Here is a 24,550-nt window from a genome sequence, read left to right as displayed (position 1 = left end):
TCTATCTATCTAATCTATCTTTCATTTCTATCTCATCTTTCTATCTTTCATCTTTCTATTTTCATGTTGCTTCCACTTGGAGCATAGAGCATCCATGAAACGCTCCGTTTCCCTTCAGTTTATTAATCTTAGACGGACACAGGAAAACACTAAAACAGAAAAAACTGGAATTCGAACCATGATTCCAGTATCGTAGCTAGAGAAGGAAATTCATGTACATTTTTCCAAATACTTCGCTGTGTGTTTCATTTTACTCATTCACTGTAAAACAGTAATTTAATGTGCTTTTCCTTCCGAGTAAAATATAAGGTTAACAGTGTTTTCCTTGTCAGAAAACCTCAGAAGTGGTTTCTATATTATTTCCGTCTGCATAAAGCATTTTAACCCCTTCTTTCCTCGCTACATTAGCCATACGACATCTCAAAACTTTCTAAGTGCAGTGAGACGCAAGTCCTTACGGCAAAAGAGATAGACGTACAGACACTAGGAAGGTAATATTTGATGAAAGGGGGGAGAAACAGAGATGAGATTAAAGTTTTGTGTGAGTGAGAGAAGGAATACATTAAGATAAAATGAAGGAACAGGAAAAGAGATTAAGAGATTGGACTGTGGCACCACTGAAAACCCTAACACAAGTACAGAGGTGCTCTCTCAAAGTTCAGTGCTAACATGGCTTAAAGGACGTGTTTAATATTGAAAGGATGATACGTGTATGAAGTGGACGATCGCCCCTATTTCAGACCACTGAAACACTGAGTCAAGGGTTCAAACCCCGATTGTGAATTAGATGTGTGTTTTTTTGTGTTGCGTAGGGTAGATGACTTGCGATGATCTGATTCCCTGTTCCATAAGTTTCACAATGTGTATGATTGATGTTAATAGAAATAATTCCGGCTGAATTTCCATGGAATTCTTGTAAGTAATATATAAATATTTAGGAAACATAGTGATACTCCATTACAAAGACTTATAGGCTGATGCTATTTAGCAAAAATAACCTTGTTTATTATGAAGGTCGTAAAAGACACATATGAGGAAAATAAAATTTGTGGTTAAAAGAAAAATGTTTAAATGTTATAGCACATAGTTCATATAGCAGCCATTGTACCCTGAATGGATAAGAGTTTCACAGTTTATACGATTTCAATGGTTGTAAGGAGGAGACTGAAATATAAAGACATCCACCTCCACGTCCATGTCGTCTGAGACAAATACAGTCTTATGGAGCTGAAACAGAGGGTAAGCGGTTTGAATCCCATCGAGGAGTGGACGTAGACCGACGTCTGAAATTTTGTTTCATGTTGTCTTATTCTTCATAGCTGGAGCTCTTACTATGCGCAAATTCTCTTGCCAAAATTTTTACGAAATATTTAGAAGATTCAGTGGTTCAGAATTTGAATTTAAAAAACAGCCTTAATATATAATCCTTGAAATCTGAAGATAACGCGGTAGCGTGGTTGATTGAGGCACTGTACTACAAGTCTGAAGGTCGCGGGTTCGAGTCCCGATGAGGTGGATTTTTTCAATTTACCTAATTCTTCCAGCAGCGCTATAGCCCTGGTTCGACTCAGCCTCTAATAGAAATGAGTACCAGCAATCTTCCTGGGGGGTAGAGGGCGGCCGGCGCGTAAGGCTGAGCCGATTGTCTAGATAATGTGGGATCCTCGATGTCTCACAATCCTATGGGCCTTCACGGACTGTTACAGGGATAGATTTACCTGTTTAAATATTATCTGGCTGTTGAGAAATGACAGGTTTTCTTATTATAAATCCGTGAAATATATAATCAAAATTTTATCAGAAGGTTAATACGTTATTGCACACCTCACGTATACCTTGGAATTTCCTTTGTAACTTGTCATTTAGGTAACTCAGTTGTCTACAAACATCTGTTAAAGAAGACCATATTAACTATGCCTGCTGCTTCTTTTCCCTTATGTACACACATTCTCCTCCCCCCCACAATATTCTCAAAAACAATTTTTGTATTAAAACCGTTGCAACACAACTACAATTTTTCCTTGGAAATACATCAAAATCACAAAAACCAACGACTGACTCAATGATGTAAAGCATCACTTGAAATTTATTCTTGTTTTATACTATAACTTTCGTTTTATATAGTCTAATTTATTGTATTTTTACGCCAAGTATTTTAATATAATTAATATTATTGTATCCAATTTTATTAATACTGCAGTTCAGTGGTGTATATATGTTGGCCATGTATTTGCCTGATGACGGCTTTTAATAGTCGAAACATGTAGCAGAGCAAAAACTAGGCACTGACCTTGATATAGTTGTGTTCTGACGGTTTTAATAAAGAAATTATATATTATGACACAACAGGATGCATGAAATGAAAATTATTTTCAAACACATTTTTATTAACTTTTACAATTTGGGGGAAGTGAACATTCTAACAACATATTGTGTGCTGTGCATAAGAAATGGTACGCCACTGATCATACCTTTCTTAATTTTCGAAAAATTATTAGCCACTCTGCTTATATATGTTTTACCGCCAATGAAAGCGTCCCACGGAATATCTTTATGGTGTATATCTAGGTAAGACGGTAAAGTGTTTTCCCAATGCAATACCACCTAATACCATGGAGTAGAAGTGCTTATACCGATGTCTTTTAGTGAATGAGGCAAGGCAAGGGTTGAATTGAGTTCAAGGGAGACGGACGGGAATTACTGAATCTTGGAAAGGGTGGGGGGAGACTTGGAAACGGAAACAAGGAATTGTGGGTACAGAAAGGGATGATGTCATCTGTGTTAATGTCTTCACGCCGCTTTGGTTAATGTTGTGAAATGGGGGGATGGAGCAGCAGTAAGAATGTTCTGGCTTTAGCTGCAGATTTTGCAACCCTTTCCTCCCAGAATCTCTCCCACACTCCGCACCCATTTTGTATTCCCTTAGTTATACTTGGTTATATGCCACATGTTTATTCTGTTAAATCTACCAGAACCTGGGATGGATCAGAATTTATCTTACAAGAGTGGAAAGAGGGTTTTTATTGGAGCTATTTAACCCTTGACGTCTTCAAACTTATTTCCAAAAAGAAAAACTGTCGTATTTTCTTTATGACACTGCCGTGGGGATTCGTTACGCTGACCACGCGACACCCTCTATCTGCTAAAGTTGCTACTAACTTCGCCAACAAGCGGCGGTCGCTCTGTCGGTATAGTTCGCTTGCGGGCTCAAGCCACGGAGTTTCTTTTGTTTTAGTATCCTGGATGACTGATAAGTAATGTATTGAAACACTAAACTGAAAAGTTCTGGGAATAACTATTCTCCTACATTCTTGTGATATGACACTGACAGCATAGAAGAAGGTGTACCCAACAATTCTTCTATTGTTGCTTGTGTATTTTGTGCCGCGGTAACGTTTTTCTCGGAGCCGTTGTTTATCAATGATACGCATAAAGACACACAGGCTGATGGGAGTGATTTATGAAGCACGCCGTTGAGATTGGCTAAAATGCCAGGGCCCACATATCAAGTTCTATAAAGACTGGTTCAGGCATTCAAAAGGTAAAATGGGTGATGCATGGACACTAGATATAGAGACAGCATGGTGATCTCATAAGCCCACTTTCATTTTTAAATAAGGAAAGTAGATTAATGAAACGTAGGAAAATTACTCTCTACCTACATATTACTAAAGAGAAAAGAAATTCGTATATATGATGGTTGATATTTCTGCACAAAAAAATTCGTTCTTAGCAGGAAGTGAGTTAATGAAACCGGAAATGTAGAGCAAGTTACTAAAGGAGTTGTTTCGAGTGCTTTGGTTATGTAGTTATGGATTTCCGAGAAACTGAAGTCCTGAGCTTGGGAAATCCTAAGAATTGTAGCCACGAAAAATAGATGGGAACAAACCACTTGGGAGATCTAAGGGTAGATGGGAGAATAACAAGCATTAATTTAATTGAATAGATTATTAGGATATGATTGGATATATCTGACTAGGATAGAGTCCACTTAGTATCTCATACGAAAAGGGTAAAAAGCTTACGGACCCAAGAAAGTAAGATAATTTTTGACCAATTGAACTACTATTAACTTCGATTGATGGATGCTAATCCATGGAGTTAGTTAATATGTCAGTGAGATGTTGTAAGGTTACAATGATGTTACATAACTCTGGGGCAAAAACGAATTCTTGGACTTTGTCCATCGTTAGGCGTTATAAAGGACACGTCATTTCGTAGACTGAATCTGTTTCTGTCCTCAGGTGAAATTGTGTGGGCCACCTACTTTATTCAATCCATTAGAAAGAGTTAACTTCAAGACAGTGTTCATGTACAAATTGCAAGAATGCAGCAATTCCAGATCATTTAATTATTTAATCAAAGGTACCGACAAAAGGTCGATGTTCTCCAGTATCCTCCTGGATATTTTATATTCACTTACTTATAAGTTCTTCAGAACGAAGTGCTCAAGATAACTGTAGGAGGTATAGAGACACTTCAGAGTTTAATTTCGTGATTTACACATGCCATTTAAAACTGTTAGGATAAGGGAACCTAGACCGGCGCCGTAAGGAAAGACAGTTTTGAGCGCGGTTGACGAAAGTCTGTATAACTCTTTAGTAACATTTTATTTGGATGATACCAAGATGGCGAAGAGAGGCTCCCACATTTTCTTTAGACAATCGGCTCACAGATGGCAGTAAGGTTGTCAGCTTTAAGCGCCGGCCGCACTTTTACCCCCCCCACCCCCCAAGAAGATTCCTGGTACTCATTTCTGTTAGAGGCTTAATCAAGCCCAGGGCCATAGTGGGGCTGGAAGGATTAGGTAAAAGTGAAGAAATCCGCCTCATTGGGACTCGAACTCGCGACCTTCCGGCTTGTAGCGTAGTGCTTCATCCAACTACGCTACCGCATGCCCCCTTAAAATCAGTATTATTATTTTCAATAATTTTCATTAATTTGTTATATTGGTACTGATATTGTTACATGTGAAAGATAAACCATATTTTGTTCTGTTTGTCTATAACTTAACTAAATACTGCCAAATAATACAAAATATGAATCGTAAATTAATCGATACTGCGATATACTCTTCCAGCGTGATAAAAATTATGAAATTCACACGCTATTATGCACTCTTGCGTCGTGCTTACTCGGACTGACAAGAAAACCAAATATCACAACTGCCGAATGACTAAATTTGATACCTGAAGTCTGCTTTAACCTTTAACATTTCGGAGAAAAAATAATTATTGCCCACTTCCGTCTGAGCAAAGTTGATCTCGCCTCGACGCAGTAGTTTCTTCGAAAAGCTCTGCTTACTCTCTGCTTCACGCTGCTTGGCTTATTCGTCTGCTTCGATCGCGGAGGTGAGATTTTCCCCGAAACCTCGGTTAACTTTCTGAAGACTACACAGCACTATATCCCAGAAGATAGTACTCTTCATGACCACAGGTCTGAGAACCTCAAACCCCACATTTACTCCTTCGTTGTAAGTTAGTTGTTTTTTATATAAGAAACGGTATATAAAGGTAAAAGATAAAGCTGTCCCTGTGCTCAACTAATTAAGCACTACGCCATGAAGGCGTATGGGGGAGTGAACGTATAGATCCACATTTTCTTGACCTCGGCATTAGCTGGAGGTGAGTGGTCAGTTTCACACCCCTGCCGCTTTAACCGAGGGGATTACCCATTAGATAGAAGATTCGGTGGACCCCAGAGCCGGTATGGACGATTTGGAAAAGAGAAAATTCTTGACCCTACCGGGACTCGGACTCCGATCCCTCAGACACCCAGTCCGTAGCCAGTCGCTATACCCACTACGCTACGGGGCTCATAAAGAAACGGTATATGCCTATTAAAAATTAACCGCAACCGTACTTTCCTCTTAAACGACATAAATCATATGTCAGGACAGAAAAGTACTAACAAAAGATAAGAGTTTTTTAAACAAAAGGAAAATTATGAAAAGTTCGAATGTACGCGTATTTAAGTCATCTAGTGCAAGGCTGAGATACCAAATTTATACAGAAACTGAATAAGATATAAACTTCAGATGGAGTCAAACGCAATATAGAGGAATTAATACTCAGTCAAAACATCATTTCACTTGTTTCAGAGGGAGTCAGTCATGACAAGGGATCCATCTATACACGAAACAAGAACTAATCTATCAGGCGGTGTGATCAAGGGAACCTGAAAACAGGTAATTAGGCGCCGTATTCTGACTTAACATTTTTTATTTAAGCTTTGGAGGTTTTATTTCTTTTACGTGCATAGTACGAGAAGTCCTCATGTGAGAAAACAAAAAGAAATATTTTGAAATGGTAAGTGGCACAAGTCAATTTATAAGGCACATCTCTACAATATTTGGAGCCCGTAACACGCTGAATACTGGGATTAAATGTCAGACTAATGAACTGGAAATTATTTGGAAGAAACAGGCCTTGACTCATTCCCGGAATATTTTTTGAGGACTCGGACAGTCCACGAGAGTCATCATTCAAAAAAGACCGGTGCTCCTACCGAGGTTCGAATGCATCACCTTACTGATAGAAACGTAGAGCTTCATTACTATCCCAACCTGTCCAGTTATCACCTAGTGTTGTTAGAATAGTGTAATTAAAGAAACTAGGGTGGGTTAGATATCTAGCTAGGATGGGTTGGATAGTTGCATAATGTGGGGGACAAATGAAATGCGTATCAAATTTTTGCGAAGAAATCGTTTAGACTGGGTGAACGAGGTAGCGTAGTTGGTTGAGGCACTATGCTACTAGCCTAAAGGTCGCGGGATCGAATCCCGATGAGGTGGATTTTTTCAATTTACCTAATCCTTCCAGCCGCACTATGGCCCTGGGGGTCGACTCAGCCTCTAACAGAAATGAGTACCAGGAACATTCCTGAGGGGTAAATGGTGGCTGGCGCGTAAGGCTGACAACCTTACCGCCATCTGTGAGTCGATTGTCTATGTAATGTGGGAGCCTCAACGTCTCACAACCCTATGGGCCTCCACGGCCTGTTACAAGGGTAGCTTTATTTTTATCTCTCTCCCCTTTGGTATACCGAGAAAGGTTAGGTAAATTGAAAAATCCTATAATTTAATCTGGAATCGAAGCCGCAACCTTTGGCTCAACAAACTACGCTATCGCGTACCACCAAATTAAATAAATAGGCATTTTCAGTGATGGTCTCTAATTGAAAGTAGGCTGAGATTTTCAAAGTGATGGGTAGGCTAATTTCACGAAAAGAAATTGAAGTGTTCAAAAAATGATACTCTTTAAAACTTAAATGTTTTTATGAGAGCGCAATAAGCTCTTTCTCAAACTCAGCCAGATATTAAGAAGTTAATCTTAAAATGAGTAGCACTAAGCTTCCCATTAAGGCGCATCCACATTACTCGTGCTCTTGCTCTGCTCGTCGCGAGACTCGTCTGGCTTTTACTTGTGCTCGTAAATCTTCGTCCACACTACTTCAGTTGCTCGCCAGGCTTCGACGCGTGACGATCTGTATATTTACTCGTAGTGTGTATAGGCTGTAGTCGTATTTTAATTTATTGGCTGTAGTTTTTAAATTAAAAATTTAAAATTTGCTTGTCTCGCGACTTGTCATATCGTCCACATTACTCGCGAGCATAGCGAGTCACACGAGCACGAGTAATGTGGACGCGCCTTTAAAGTTATGAATTTCAGTGAAATAAATGCTTCAACGCTAAGAATTCCCATTGTCACAGTTTATTTCTATGTAAATAATAGTTCTTGTTAACTAACAACAGAACTTCATTGGGGAAACCCATTTTGTGAACATGACATTGAATCAACTGGTGAACACATTCCATTCCTTTTATGAAAACTGAAGATTTCGTCACTTGTAAGTACTCAGCCGACTGAATCCAAGCCACACCTTCTCACCTTCCTAACCTTTCTACATGTAGAACCATTCTGTCGTGTACGATTTCAGGTTATCACAGAGCTGATTATGAAGTTTTCTGTCTACTAGAATGTAATACCTTGCAGTTTGCAGAACTCTGCTTGTTACCTGTTTCATACTGGTTTCTTGCTTGACCCGTTATTCAGACCTGAAGACGGAGGCAGCGTGATTCTGAGATACGTCTTTTGATTTTGAACTGACTGTATGGCGTTATATCCTAGAAGTTATAGATATTCATTGTAATAATTTTTCATTTGTTTGCTCTAAAAATGTTTGGCAGAGAATATGAACTATGAAGCTCCTCATTGTGTAATTTTTCTCAATCTCCTTTTGCGTCATCTTTCATAAATCCAAGTCCTAGTATTTCCCTCAGTTTAGTAAAAGTAGAAAAGTAAAGCTATCCCTGTAACAGACCATGAAGGTCCATAGGGTTGTGAGACGTTGAGGGTCCCACATTATCTAGACAATCGGCTCAAAGATGGCGGTAAGGTTGTCAGCCTTACGCGCCGGTCGCGCTTTACTCCCCAGGAAAATTATTTATTTAATTCCTGGTACTCATTTCTGTTAGAGGCTGAGTCGACCCCAGGGCCATAGTTCGGCCGGAAGGATTAGATCATTTGAAAAAAATCCAATGACACCATCGGGACTTGAACCCGCGACCTTCCAGCTTGTAGCATAGTGCCTCAGTTTAGTAAACTTCTAAAATAAAACTGTTTTTTTTACAAACTATGAAGTGTTCTAGTCATTTTAGCTAGACATTAGGCATTAGGAAACAAATAAAAGAACGTTAGCCAAACGTCATTTTGAAAAGTTCTTGATGGTAGACCTCTTGGGATATTCTTGCCTGAATGGAGTGATACAGTTAGATGTACTGCAAATATAGCTACTGTGGTGAGAGGGCGTAAGATGGGCTTTGAATTATGAGTTTCGATTCATTGGTAAAACATGTAATTATCATCCGCTAAATGGGGACTCAGTTGATGAGATTTAAGTATGTATAAATTGTTGGTTGATAATTCTGTTATCAGGTCGAACAGAGAAATAAATCACATTCTATAATTTTTATATTTATTTTAGGAAATAAGTTTATATATCAACAGTATTAAAGCCTTCCACTTGATTCTCCACTTCTGGTATCAGTGTCATAGATAGATATAAACTTTGTAAGATTTGTGTTCTTCCTGGCGGTGACTATGAAGAATGCCGTCTTCTGGGATGTGGCGCCGTGTAGATCTTGTGTGAAACGAAATTTCGGAGGAACGTATCGCCTCTATCTTCATGGTACAAAAATCCGCGAGCGAGGAACAAACCTCTAACTTATAACCCTAGAAATCTTGGTCGGGGGACACCGACTATCCTGACAGGTACTCGTGGTGTTCCTCAGTATCTCCCATCAAATGCAGGGTTTCATTCCGTTCCAACAATGCAAATAGTCTGAGACCAACGAGCATTTCTCTTCTGTCTTAAACTACTACTGCTATAACTAAACGTTTAAAGGCCGGGTCATGGCTCAAGCGGTTAGTTGCTGGCTTTCCACCTCGGCGGCCCGGGTTCGATCCCGGGTCTGGTCAAGTGGGATTTGTGGTGGACAAAGTGGCGCCGGGGCAGGTTTTCTCCGAGTACTTCGGTTTCCCCTGCCAATCTTTATTCCACCAATTGCTCCACAATCACCCTCACCTATCATCTGGGGCTGGTACAATAGGCCAGAAGTGGCTGCAGTACAAGGGACTTAGTCCCGCCCCACTAGTATTAAAATAAATAACTAAACACCTAAGACTACGCCCACCGGTGTGTCCCAGGATCTGGTGTCTTGAGCGCATTGTTGTCACACNCACAATCACCCTCACCTACCATCTGTGGCTGGTACAATAGGCCAGATGTGGCCGCAGTGCAAGGGACTTGGTCCCACCCCACTAACATTAAAATAAATAACTAAACACCTAAGACTACGCCCACGGCGTGTCCCAGGATCTGGTGTCTTGAGCGCATTGTTGTCACAGTAGATCAAAAATGCAGGACTAGTGCCTCAAATTAGGTCAGAGTCCTTTCCTTCCACATCCCTTTCAGTTCATTATTCACTCTCATCCATACGTTACATGAAGGGTAAGTTTATGTTGCACCTGTGCTTTATTAATTAAACACCGCCCAATTAAGATCAATGAGGGAGTGAAGATATAGCTCCACCTGTCTTTACCTCGGCATTAACACCCCAACCGCTTTACTCCCGAAGAAAACCACCAAGTGCCCACTGGATAAGAGAATGGGTGAGCCCCAAAGTCGATCTGAAAGCTGTGGAGGAAATAATTTTTTTCTTTTGCCATGAATCCAACCCCGGCTGTCCAACCCGTAGCCCTTCACTACACCGACTGAGCTATCCCTGCTACTGCGACGTTACTGATGACATTGTTAAATGAACTGAAAATTATATCTGCAGAGTACTACGTGCCTTCGTTATCAACGATATTTTTGACGGAACTTCTGTGTGCTTCATTGAATAAAGGAATAGAGTTTGAAAGGTTTTTGACGCCTGCCAAAAAAATACTTACATCGGTCATGCTCTCAAGTATTTATTTCTGAAAGAATTCAGGTGAAGTAATCCGATATTAGACACAGAAGAAAGAACCTTTTAAAATTACGTGATGTGATTTCTTTTTGTTTAAATACGACAGCACGCATGCGCGAACAACAACAGATTCATGTGAGTTTAAAGAATCCAGCATGACGCAGGGTACAAACCGCCACCCACGATAAATGTAGCCAAGTGGAAAACAATAGACGGCAGTTCGGCGTGCCTGTATCTGGGAGGTAGCATAACAATGCCTGATGCCTTTCTTGGGACAAAGTAGCATAACTCGCACTAAGTACAAGGAAACAAATATGTCAGGTTCTGTGAAAAATGTATCTGTTCCTCGTTAAATAAACTAATTACTTTTGCACGTAAGTTACAGTCACGTGAATATGTAGTTTATGTATTTCATATCTTATTGAGTTACCTGTTAAATGTTATCAACTCAGTTTATTAACTCTGAGCTTTATGTCCTTCTTGTCGACATTGTGAATACGATTGACCTAGACGAAGCAAAAGTGAGGGACTCAAATACGATTCCCAATCCTCCCCCCAACCCTTCTGAAGACTACCCTATACACACTCGACCATAACTTTATAATGAAGAATGAAAATGAAAGCAAGAAAATGGATGAGTCAAAAAAGAAAAATATATTGCATGAACATATCTACACGGATAGATTTTCACACTTGAATAGATGTCTCTCTCTCTTTTTCATGATGTTCTGATTTTAAAGCCGTGGGTAACACGAATTTAAAAAAGTATAGAATGGAATAGAAATATAATAAAGAAACTTCATTTTCGTCAACAGGGGAAAATGTGGAATGGAAACAGGTGTTGGGTGGTCCCTCCGCATTTTTATAAATCGAACATGAAGTGCACATATGGAAAAATTGCAGCGGAATGGACTCTTGATTCAATCAAGGGGAGATAACATTGGAATATTAGGGACGAACACGAACATGAATAATTGATATGACGTCCGTGTGATGCATGTGATTGAAAAATTATTATCCTGCATAATAAAAAATAAAATTATTCTATGACATCGGGAATATGAGTGTAAAACCTATACATGGAATATTGTTTGATAGTTCAATTCTGGTTCAATTTAAACAAGAGTCACAACCAGCAATGCATGCAGAATTTGCATTATGAGGGAGAGAGTTAACAAATTTTTAACCCAGTGATCCTCTAAAAATATATTATTATTCAGTATGTTCCCTTCATTACATAAATATGATGTGGGCTTTGTCCTTCTTAGATGTATTTAAAATGAACTACGTTTCGGAAATTGTATCGCTTCTGTCCTCAAGTGTACATATTATTAAAAAGGATATATATATAAGGGCCGCGCCGTAGCTCAAGCGGTTAGTCGCTGGCTTCCCACCTCGACGGCTCGGGTTCGATCCCGGGGTCTGGTCAAGTGGGATTTGTGGTGCACAAAGTGCCGCTGGGGCAGGTTTACTCCGTGTACTTCGGTTTCCCCTGCCAATCTTCATTCCACCAATTGCTCCACAATCACGCTCACCTATCGTCTGGGGCTGGTACAATAGGCCAGAATTGGCCGCAGTACAAGGGACTTAGTGACACCCCACTAGCAATAAATACATTACTACTACATTACAATACTACATTACTACACGGAGGTCACGTGAGATTTCGTGGACCCAGTTGGACTCCAACCCCCACTAAGAGAATTAAAAGAAAAACCGAAAATTAAATATGTAAAAATTATTCAATATACGCTTGGAAATCGTATTTTAATAGAGCACTTCTTTAAAGGAACAAGACAAATGCGGTTGTAACGCAGTGTCAACTCGATGAAATTCAATTTGTTTTTCTTTAATTGCGATTATATTCAGGAGATCATGGCTCATTCTGAATACGTGAGGTTAGAATTGTCCTGTCACGTGTATCAGTGACTACAGACAATCGCACTAACGCTTGCAGGTCTTCACATAAAACCTTTGAACTTTTTCGGTGAAATGAAAACAAGTTTTATTAAAGGTCTTTCAGATCAAATTTCATGAAAATCCGTACAGCTTTTCTCTAGATGTTTCCTTTTTACGGACAGATGGACAGTTATAACTTACTAGGCGTTGCACAAGGCCGAGAACGCGCTTAAAAATAGATTTCCACCGTATGGCATGAATTTCATATTAATTTACCGAAACATATACTAGTTTTTATGAACTTCACACAACAAATTTCCACATCCTATACGAGAATAATATAGAGTCCTTTTTCCATAAGAAATAAGGAAGATTAGTGTAGAAATAAAATGTTATGCTTCTAATACCTCCTCGGTCTCCTTATGAATGGATGTTAGTTAAATCTGTACTTCAAAAAATTTACTCTGATCCAAATTCTTCGGGGTCGGTTTGGGGGTGTTCCGAAGATTCTGATAGTTTTCTTCAGTCTCTTCCCGCGAATGTTGGGATAGTACTTCAGTCATCCTGAGAGGGTTTCTCATAATTTTGTTATGAAAGCGATTTGTACAACACGCCGAAATATCAGGTTGGATAGTACAATGCCCTCTTTGGAAGTTGACAGTCAACTTGTCATAAAATTCTGCGCCAATATTGAAATGTCTATTACTGCTTTCGCAATGTATCACCAATGGTCGCTATAAAGAATTATAAATTCTGATTTTCACCCTCCTATCCTATTCGTTTATGAATCGTTTGAACATTATCCCTGCATCAAAACTTCAGTTTTCCAAGTAATTTTACCTTAAGGTCCTCCGGCCGAAAATGTGTATCCACTTTGTACTTTGCTCAGGCGTAGTGCATAAAATAGTTATCTCCCTTTCCTTAATTTAATTATTATAACAATATTGTGATTTTTTTTTTTGAATCCTTTCTTTCTTCATGTCCTGTTTTTCCGCACTTTGTTTCCAAATTTCCACAAAAGTTCAAATTCCGACGGCCAATATCGTTCACGCCAGCAGATGTCGAGGGCTGGATCTTCCAAATATACGTCGAGCTATATTTTCTCCACTTTCTTCAGGGAAATTGATTTTACGACATAGGAAACTTCACGATTTCCTGGTCCTGGTTCGTGACTCGGATTCCTTAAGGCAAAGTGGACACTATGAGCTAGAATCTGATAACAAAGTCTCTCCTGTTTCTAAGTGCCATGTCATGAGAACTTACTAAATAAACAGCGTGGATTTACATCAATTATTTATAAATTACGACACTAGCGTGTAATGAAACACCTTCCTGTTGCTTCATATTTACGTCTGGGGAAGGAGCCTTCTGTGCGTATTTTGTTGGGGGCTGGTTGAGACCAGAAGATCTCTGAATATGTAAGATTTTAGGTTTCACGTGGCGACTATGAAGAATGCCGTCTTCTTGAACGTGGCGTCGTGTAGATAATTTGTTAACAGACTCTGTATTTCAGCATCCCGTTGCAATTGTTCAATTTAACGTCCATTAGTTATCGTCCGTCAGCATTGCAACACTTGTTTATTCACTACTTAATTTTAATTTACACTTTAACACTACATGTTTCGGCCACAACCGGCCATCTTCAGGTGTCTTGATATGTTACAAATATTTTATTGAATTATGTTAAAACTGCTACACTAGTGCGCACTAGTAAAGACAACACCACACGCTGTGGAGGAAACACGCAAACCAGGGGCATATGGCAGTCATAACTGAAAAGTAGGCTACGAGCGTGAGGGGCAAGCTGCCGAAACAAAACACCCTGGACAGACATACATTTATGAAAATGGACGACACCCCGTGTGAGGTGAAATAACATGCATCAAAATAACGTGGGTATAATAGAAACTTTAAAGGATTTTATCTGGTTTTAACTTAAAAAGAGGACTACAGCGTGTGATTTTAACATGGATTAAGACAGTGTAGCAGTTTTAACACAGTTCAATAACATATTTGTAACATATCAAGACACCTGAAGATGGCCTGTTGTGGCCGAAACATGTGGTGTTAAAGTGTAAATTAAAATTAAATAGTGAATAAGAAATTATTGCAATAGTGACGGACGATAAACAATGGACGTTTTTTAACAGACGTTTCGAAGGAATGTATCGCCTCTATCATCAGGGTATAAGAAATCTACAAGCGATGAACCAGCATTAGGTATCTGTAGACACTTTGACGCTATAAGCAAGAATCTGATAATAAAGTTAAATATATTTTCTCTTGCGTCTAAGTTCCATGTTATGAAAACTTACTAAATTGCGTGGATATACATGAATGGTTTATAAATCACGGCACTAGAATAGGATGACAGTCTACAGACACCTGCTCAGGCTGGTTTATCGCTGGTATTTATACCATGAAGATGGAGGCGATATTTTCCTCCGAAACGTCGGTTAACGAAATATCTACACGGTGCCACATCCCCGAAAACGGAATTCTTCTCCGAATGTGGCGGTAAAGAGAAAAATCCCTACCCCTGCAAGAATTACATAGGCAGTCACCTTAAACGATTTTCCTAGTTAATACGAATGGAATAGAAGCTGAATTTAAGTCACTGTTACATTAAGAAGAATGTCGGTTTCCGCCATGCCAGATGATGATAAGTAACACAAGAAGTCAGAGGTCACATGGATACCTTTGTCTACTGTCCTAATATCCTTCAGCTATTAGTCCTGTGAATGGCAAGGAAAAACAAATGAAAAGCAATCTCCGAGAGCGATTGTTCGGCTGCACACCATGACTACCGGTGTCCAGTAACAAATTGGCTTTCTTCGAAAATAATCCAAAATCCTGAAAAAAAAACATCCTGGATTTGAAGACAAAAGGAAGAAATGATTTTCATTTTATTATAGGCGCCGAACTGATATCTCATGCCCCTGCAGTTGGCGCTTTCTTCCCCTCAATTTCCCACGCCTACCAACTCCTAAACTATATTCTGATGATTAATTGTTCTTGGTGACTCCGGTAAATGCCCACCAGTCTGTCATTCGTATGGATATTTAAAAGGTGATAATAGCAGCAGTGCTTTCGGCGTTCCCCAATATGTAACCTCATATTGCTGGCCTGAAAGGAAAACAGTTGAATGTAATGGGACTTTTGTTTTTTGTTCTGATACCTTTCCTGAACTTTATCTAGAATGGTATTTCATGTGAGATAGAAAACGGACCAGTTGTTCCCCTTCAAGTATGATAGATATTAAGTAATATATTCACTGACTAACTACTACTAGCTAACAATCGAAGTTACCAATTAATTTACTGATAACTTACCAGAAAACTCTCTAAATACTTTGCGAAAATGTTTACTTAAAAAAAAGTAAACCTGTCCCTGTAAGAGGCCATGGAGGCCCGTAAGGTTGTGAGAGTTTGAGGTTTCTACATTTTTCTTCACAATCAGCTCACAGATGGCGGTGAGGTTTTCAGCCTTACACATCGGCCGCCCTTTACCCCCCAGGAAGATTCCTGGATCTCATTTCTGTAAGAGGCTGGGTCACCCCAGATCCATATTGCGGCTGGAAGGATTAGGTCAATTAAAAATCTAATGACTTCATCCGAGAATTGAACCCGCGACCTTCTGGCTTGTAGCATCGTGCCTCAACCAACTACGCTACCGCGTACCCCCAGCATTCCCAATTAAACACTGTAATTATACGTCTACCAGAAATGTACTGTAGCAATGATTCAGTCATATACGAGTGTATACGTGTATATTAAGTATGTGTTCTTTTATAGACGCCACTAATACTGACTCGTTGACTGCCTAATTAATTAGCGAGGTAACCTGCTAGTTGACAGGCTTAACACTTTAAATAATAAATAATTCAGTTAACTGACTATTCACTAACTTGCTCACTACTATACAGCTGAAGTAATGACGGTAATATAAGCCTTTTTTGGGGAGATGTAAATTAGAAAGTAAAGTAATTCCATTCTTCTATCTATGTGTATTCCTGTTACTCCCACTGAGAACACAGGACATCCGTGAAACGCTTCGTTTCACTTCAGTTTCTTAACTGAGACTGCCGGTAGGACTCCTTGGATGGGGGATGAGCACGTCTCAAGGCCGCCACCTATACAGGACAACATAAACAGATTAAACGCAGACAGACATCCGTGTTTTAACTGGGATTCAAGCCTACAATCTCAGTGTTCTAGCGGGAGAAGACATTTAATGTACTAGACTCCGCGGCCACTGTGATCGGCAATTACCTTTAGTTGCCGAAATTAAGATTTCATAAATGTTATAATTTGAAGCGAGTTAAACGACAAAGTGTCGAGGTATACGCGTGTATCCGTTACACAAGACAATACAATGTTCATAATTTAGTGCATTAATATTTACTTCGATACATGTTTCGGTTTTACTGATATCTTCATCAGGTGTAGTATCAGTAACACAAATGAAATTAGACATCACGGTTATCTACAATGATTTAAGATATATGTTTTAAGAGATAAACCTGTTGGACTATTTTAGATATTCGTATAAATTTTGAGTTAGTATTTTTCCATATTTTGATCCAATATCCGCCCAAGCGCAATGTTCAGAATGGCGGTAGCGTAAGAAGGACGTTACTGGCGTAGGATTAGAACTCCTGGCCTGGGCCGTAATCATGACGCCTCATATCGAAAGGGAGACCCGGAGAGCGCTTATAATGGGTGCGGTTTCTAGTGATTTTTTCTTAGTCCCTCTAGGCAAGTGTGGAACGCAGGAGCGTAGTTGGGTGAGGCATTATGTTATGGGTTCGAATCCCGATGAGGTAGATTTTTCAATTGACCCAATCATTCCAGGCGCACTATGGCCCTGAGGTCGATTCAGCCTCTAACAGAAATAGTAAGTACCAGGAATCTTCCTGGGGTGTGAAGGGCGGCCAGTGCGGAAAGCTGACAACCTCACCGCCATCTGTGAGCCGATTGTCTATCTCTATACGATGTGGGAGCCTTGACGTCTTACAACCTTATGGGCCTTCACGGTCTGTTACAGGGATAGCTTTACCTTTACTTTACCCTCCAGGCAAGTACAGGGATGTACCTTAAATTGTGTCCCGACTGATTCACTGCACATCATTTCGTAATCATCCTTCACAGATATCCCGTCATTAGACGTGAAATGGTCATTAAATGAACTATAAATAAGCCTGATATTCTTCAGAATAGGAACTATAATAAATTTAAAAATAGTTTTCAATAAGATACGTCATAGCACCTTAATCTAGATCCGAGATGTGCTTGATTCGAATCTCAGAATCTATTGTGCCTGAAGTGTGTCGTGTTTTTCCTCGGCACCCTCAGAAAATTGTAATGGTAGTGTATCGATTAGACCACTTTCGCTTCCAAATCGTTTCCAACAGACTGTTTCCCAAACATCTTACTCTTCGACACTGTACATTCAAAATCTAGCAGGCAGATCTTGTGGCAGATGTCTTCATAGTCGTCTCTCGTTGTCGGGTTGAGCCATAACGTTCCCAGCTGAGGCGTTTGGGTACGCAGTTAGGCGAGCGCCATATTGTGAGCTGAAACAGTGGAATTCCTCTGTTGGCGTCTGAGGATACGCTACGATAATTTCATTCTGTACGAACCAGGGAGCTATAGTTATCATGCGTAAGGCTTTCGGTTGGAACTTTTTAATATTTCAATGTTAGAATTGGAAGCCTTGCCCCCAAGTTGGATTCCATAAGCCCAGCTTTGCTTGATTATTGTTATGTAGATTAGGAGTTCATTGTTTATGGAGAGTTTGGATTTACGATCAAGAAACCAGTACGTTTTGTTGTGTGTGATTTCCAGTTGTTTTTTTTTTCGTTTAATTTGTACGTGTTTTCACCAGGCGAGTCTCCTGTTAAGATGCAGCCCCAAGATAATTGACACCTTTTTGAGGGAGTTGTACGTTATTTATATGGACCGGAGGTCACGTTTCTGTGCGTGTGGCAAATGTTACATGAATAGATTTGGATTCACTGACTTTTATTTTCCATGTTTTGACCTACTGTGGATTGCAGTTAGATGGGAAGTCATGCTGCTCATGTTACGACTACACTTGCTGCCAGTTTGGGATACGAATTTCTTCCCCATCCACCATATTCACCAAACTTGGCACATAGCGACTTCTTCCTCTTTCCACGGCTAAAGAAGCCACTTCGTGGTAAGCGATTCCACGACAACGATGACGTCATTTCTGCAGTGGAGGACTTCCTAAACAAAGTGAGACCTTCTGTGATCAAGGTATCCAGCAGTTAATGCATCGTTGGGGAAAATATGTGGCCTTGCAGGGAGCATATGTAGAGAAGGGCTAACTCACATACAATTTCTTGCACCTGTGTCTCTGTTTAATTATAATATAATTATAATTAAAATTTTATGACTTCCCCACGTAAGTTGGTTTGCAGCTCATGTGAAGCTACGATTAGATCGTTGTCAAAGGTTAGTACTGCAGTGACATCTTCTGAGATACTGATAAACTATTAAGGAACAGAAAGAGTACCGGTGTACATCAAAGAAATTAAGACGGTTTCGAGCGAAATTTTCTAGAAACATCTGCATCGCACCTAAATATGACACGCTGTGTTTACCTAAGTTACTTCACGGCATATTTTCTTTTCACGCAGGCTGACGCAGACGAGTGTAAAATATGACATGATCGACGCTGAAATGAAATAGGTCGACCAAACACGTGGGATCTTGCTAGGGTGTTACCTGTTTTAATTCACCAAAATTGCGTTTCCCGCTCCCATGCAATTAGTTTAACGTTTTTGTGTTTTACCAATGCACTACAGAATGCGTTTCAATAGTAGTTTTTGAATGGAACAAAAACATGCCTTTTACATGGAGAAAATTAGTTCGTATAATATTTTTGCCTTCCAAATAAACTTGTTATTATGAAATCTCATAATTCAATGGCAATTTTGAGTATGTGTTTTTGTGTAAGGGTGAAGGGCAGGGACTGGCAGGGGGATGTGAGTTCGTTTTGTTACGTTGAGAGTTTGCACGGTGTTTGATTTGAAATGACGAAAACAGATGATGAGTTAGATCTATAATTTAAAGTTTCAAATGCAGTGCACGAATTGAATGGTCATTTCAACAGCATTGTTTAACACAAAGCCTTCGATTTCAAATCATTCCACTGAACATTTGTAACGTTTTGATTGTCCTACTGTCGCCGCACAGAGGACAAGAGTGGAATTACTTAGGATTACAGTAAAGTAGGCAGAATTGGCAATTTACTGCCAATATTCTATGAATAATCAAATTCTCGACACGTAGATTTAAAATTTTGCATTTTTCTTAACATTAAATTTCTTTAAATTTTCTCAATTGCCTCATTCACATGCTTCTGTCTCTTTTATTCATCATTCATTCATCGGTAATCTGTCAAGACGACAGGTCCACAGTCTCTTCCAAAACAATTCCTCCACTTAATGCTATCTAGAGCTTTCTCCTTCAAATGAGAATATCCGCTTCTGTCCCCAAGGTCATCCAGCATCTTGCTCTTATATAACCGACCTTCCTGTATAATATCTTCAGTTTTATTCGTGTTTCAACATAAGTTTACACATTCTTCATCTTTCATTCTTAAAATTAAAATCAGTCCACGTCTAATATTTTCTACCCCTTTCAAATTTTTAACACTTGGCCAGTAATAAAAAATGGCTCTACTGGAGAGCCCAGCAGCAAGTTAAAGAATGAAAGAGAGAGAGAGAATTATTTTGCGACTGGCAGTTTACCGCCAATCAGTTCCTCCTGGAGCCAAGTTCCTTGAGGTTCACGACCACAGATTTTTGCGACTGAACCGTTACAGTCTTAGTCCTTAAGTAACATCGTCTCTGACGAGAGGATGGGCTTGCCTCCTATGAATATGTTTAGCCTCTCACGAAGGTGTTTCATGAATTTCGTTCTATAAATATTGTAATTTTATCTCAACATATCTTCGCAAAACCTGTGGAGACGACCATATTTTTAAAATTTTACCTGTGAATACTCTGAGGCTTCTTATTCAAAAGTTTCCTTTGATCACCCATAAAGTTAGTCTGCTATATTTCATTGTTGATCTCGTTTCATTTCTGGAATACAGTTGAAATAAAGAAGAAATTAGGTTTACCCAACCTCCATGAAGAATTATAGTGACGCATTGAAGAAAAGGCTGCATGTGTTTCTGATTTCCATACTATAAGGAGATGAGTATAAATCTTAAAGTTTACTCCACTTTACCCCAAGAAAAAAAAATTTAGGGCAAAACGGTACGGCATGTCACGATGACCTTACCCGGACCAAGAGACATCCAAACTCATGTCCAATGGATGCAGTAAATTTTCACAAGTAATAGGACAGCAGGAGCGTGAAAATAACAACATATTTAGATTTTCTTCTAAGGCTAACAATGTATAGGGATTTACAGTCAGTCCTCTGTACTGTTCACCGAATGGCGAGTAAGTAGATGGGCTAGTTTACCTCCTCTCCACGTTACCCCTAGTCCAAATTTTGGAGTGAGTAGAGAATTATGAGGGTCTGTAATAATATTCACATTCGAAAATCGCCAAGACTGGATAAAGTGAGATAGTTCAAGGAAAACCTCAGTTGATATACGAGCTTGGAACCTCAACTCTACACCAGCCTGTGTGTCAAATTTTCTCGCCATTAATTTTCTGCGTTTTGCTTTTCTCAATTTTCACTCTGATAATTCTCTTTTCAGGCTCTGAAGCTCACTATCAGGGCATAAACTTCTTCCCAAATCCTGACCATAGAACTTCCGTCCATACTCTTATCTGACTCATTCTGATTGGTGCAGTCAAAAGCTGTCCTTTATATCAGTGTTTCTCAAACTATGATAGACGTACCCTTATGAGTACGCGACAGGTTTGGGGGATACGTGAACGAAACTGAAATGCATGTAATTTCTTTTGTAACCAATTTGCGCAACCATAAGTACGACTGCATGTTTACTGCCAACAGATAATTTCTTCCAAACAAACGGTTACGTTAAAAATTTTTAAACAAATATGATGCGAAGGCAAAAATAAAAGGGTTTTAAAATATAGGTACCCGATGTACTTCAATAACATTTTAAAAATTGTTTCTTTTTTGTGAAAAATTTTGAGAAACGCCTTGTTAAATTGTGAAATCTCAAACTACGCCCCGCAGAACAAATCTGTTTTTTGAGACAATCTGAAAATACCCTGGACACTAAGCCGAGAAGGGTAATGACTTTTCCACTAATACGGGCTATGTAGTGTCGAATGACATAGAATCATGAATTTGAAAGTAAGTGGAAGGCAACCATCGTGCCCTAGTTTCTAATTGTAATTCCGGAATTTTCCTGGAGGAACAGAGGAAATCCAAGAAAATTTGAGATATTCGGTGCCCTAGAATTCCCTGTAAGGGTAGAGGTAATTGTCTTCTGTGACATTATGTCTTGTATTCTGAGATATCGTTATCATAATTTCGGTTGAATCTACAGCCTCCAACTTCAGAGTTGTACTTTGAACAAACTTATATCGAAATTTTTCTGCCTGCTGTTCCCAACTTGAGGGAAGAAGAGTTTTACCATAAAAATGGACACAGGAATTCTTTTTCCGAAACGTAGACAAGAATATACCTGACTGCACGGAATCACATCACGGAAGACAGCGATCTTCTCGCTTAGCGCCATTGTAACCTCAAATTTTAGATTTTAAATTCATTTAAACTTTCTCTCTTGATTTGCCCCTGCACTGGCTCCTGCTCCCGTGTAGGAACATCTTTCTGGAGAGGTCTGGAGAGATGAATCATTTTCGTGAAACACCTACGAATGTCTCAATCTGTGTGTGACAAATGATGTCTCTCGTGAATGAGGTGTTTTTTATGATGGCAAATAATATCCATATACAAAACCTAAAGCCACAAGATATTAGGTAGAAATTTCCTGTTGATTATGGATATCCAGTAGGTACACCACACGTAAATTTTAAATTGACGTAAAGACCAGATTAAGAACATTCAAGAAAAACGGAAGTTGATGCTTTTTATTGAATGGAGAAGAAAGGAAACATTCAGTTGTCATAACCTTATACGTGTGATCATCATGGTTCACGAGGCCACTAGGATGTTATATGAACAGTACAAAATAATCAAAATAAACCAAATTTTAACGTCTTAAATTTTATGCCTTCCATGTCTTGAGATTTATTTATTTTTCTTCATATCCTGAACAAGTCTCTTTTCATATTTTACGTGTTCATGGCCAAGTTCGATACAGATATACGACGTCTGACAATAAAGTTCGCGAACTCGCCACCGTGTGCTTGCCGTGGCAGCAATGGATAGAAACGACAGTATGGTTCGAAGACGTTGGCATACCACGTTTACTATTTGGGAGCACTGAAAAGCTGCGTGAAAAAATTAGACGGAAACTACCCGAACTTTTTGCCAGCAACTCATGGATCTTGCATGAAGACAATGTACCTGTTCACAAGACACTGCCTATGAGGGAGTTTTTAGCTAGTAAACAAATAACTGTCCTGGAACACCCTCCATATTCACCGGATCTAGCCCCCAATGACCCTTTTCTGTTCCCAAAGTTGGAAATATTGAAAGAAGGCATTTTGATGACACTGATATCAGGAATAACACGACAGCAGCTATAAAGGCCATTCCACAAAACTAGTTCCAAAATTGTTTTGAAGGGTGGATCAGGTGCTGGCATCGGTGCATAGATTCCCAAGAGGAGTACTTTGAAGGCGACCACAGTGATATTCAGCAATGAGGTATGTAGCATTTTCACCGCAATGAGTTCGCGAACTTTATTGTCAGATCACATATATAGCAGGATATTAATAATACAAAATCATATTTAAAACTGCATACGACCACAGCGAAAATTTTATTTCCAACTACGGTGATGATGTAATTTTTGTTTAGCTGCGACAAGGTTTCTCCGCTTGTGAATGGGGCCGTGACAGGATTTTTGGATTCTTGAATTCCATTCCTTCCTCCGTGGCCTTTAGTCCACAAGCGAACTACACAGACCTTGCGACCGCCGCTTGTCGGCGAAGTTAGTGCCACATTTTGCGGATAGAGGGCGTCGCGTGGTCAGCGCAACGGATTCCCTTGGCCGTTAATCTTGAATTCCATTACGACAAAATTATTCATCTCGTGAATATTGCCATTATAAATTCTTCTGTTCTCGAACACTGCCGTGGCAAGTTTTTCTGTTTTATGAAGTCAGTCACAACAAGATTCCTTTGTTCATAAATGGCTCCAAGGTACGATTATTTTGTTCACGAATGGACCCAAGACGAAATTGTTCTTTCCATAAACGTAGCCATGACACATTGTTGTGTCCATGGATGCTGCCACTACAAAATTAGTTTGTTCGTGAATGCTACTGTAAGAAATTATTTTGATTTTAAATGCCAACGCGACAAGATTATTCTGTTCTTGAATGCACTAACGAAAGTGTCTTTATTCATAAACGCTGCCACTGTGAAATTATTCTCTCTCGTGAATTCGGCCACTTGAAGATATTTCGTTCATAAATGCCACCATGATAAGAAGTTTTCGAGAATATCGTAAGATTCTTTTTACCATAATATTGTTTCTACAATAATTTTCTCTTTGTATATACAATAAGGATGATATTATTCTATTCTTAAATGTTTTGAAAATGAAACAATTGCGGTCACAATATTCTTTCTTCGTCCTTCATTGTTCCAGTGAAGAGATAGAGATTGTTCGAGATATCGAACTTCTACTCGCGTCGAGACATCTGATCACCCATGGAGACTTTTCATTCGTTGTGAAATTTTTTATATCTTTTATAATGTTTATACTTTTATACTTGTCTTTTACACATATACATATAAACAAACAAACTCTGTAGCATGTAGTCCGCAAGCGAACTATACCGACCGAGCGACCACCGCTTGTCAGCGAAGTTAGTGCAAACTTTTTCGGATAGAGGGTGTCTCGTGGTCAGCGCAACGTCCGTAAATCTCGGTTTTCTAGACCGGAGCCGCTATTTCCTTCAAATAGCTACTCAATTATCCTCACAAGGCTGAGTGAACCCCTTTCCAGACCGATTACTTCTCAGACAATTTGGTAGCCCCGGAAATCGAACCCGGGACCTCTGGATTTGTAGCCAGTAACTCTG

This window comes from Cryptotermes secundus, unplaced genomic scaffold (genome assembly GCF_002891405.2).
Source record: "Cryptotermes secundus unplaced genomic scaffold, Csec_1.0 scaffold400, whole genome shotgun sequence".
NCBI lineage: Eukaryota > Metazoa > Arthropoda > Insecta > Blattodea > Kalotermitidae > Cryptotermes > Cryptotermes secundus.
This window is presented reverse-complemented; position numbering follows the sequence as displayed.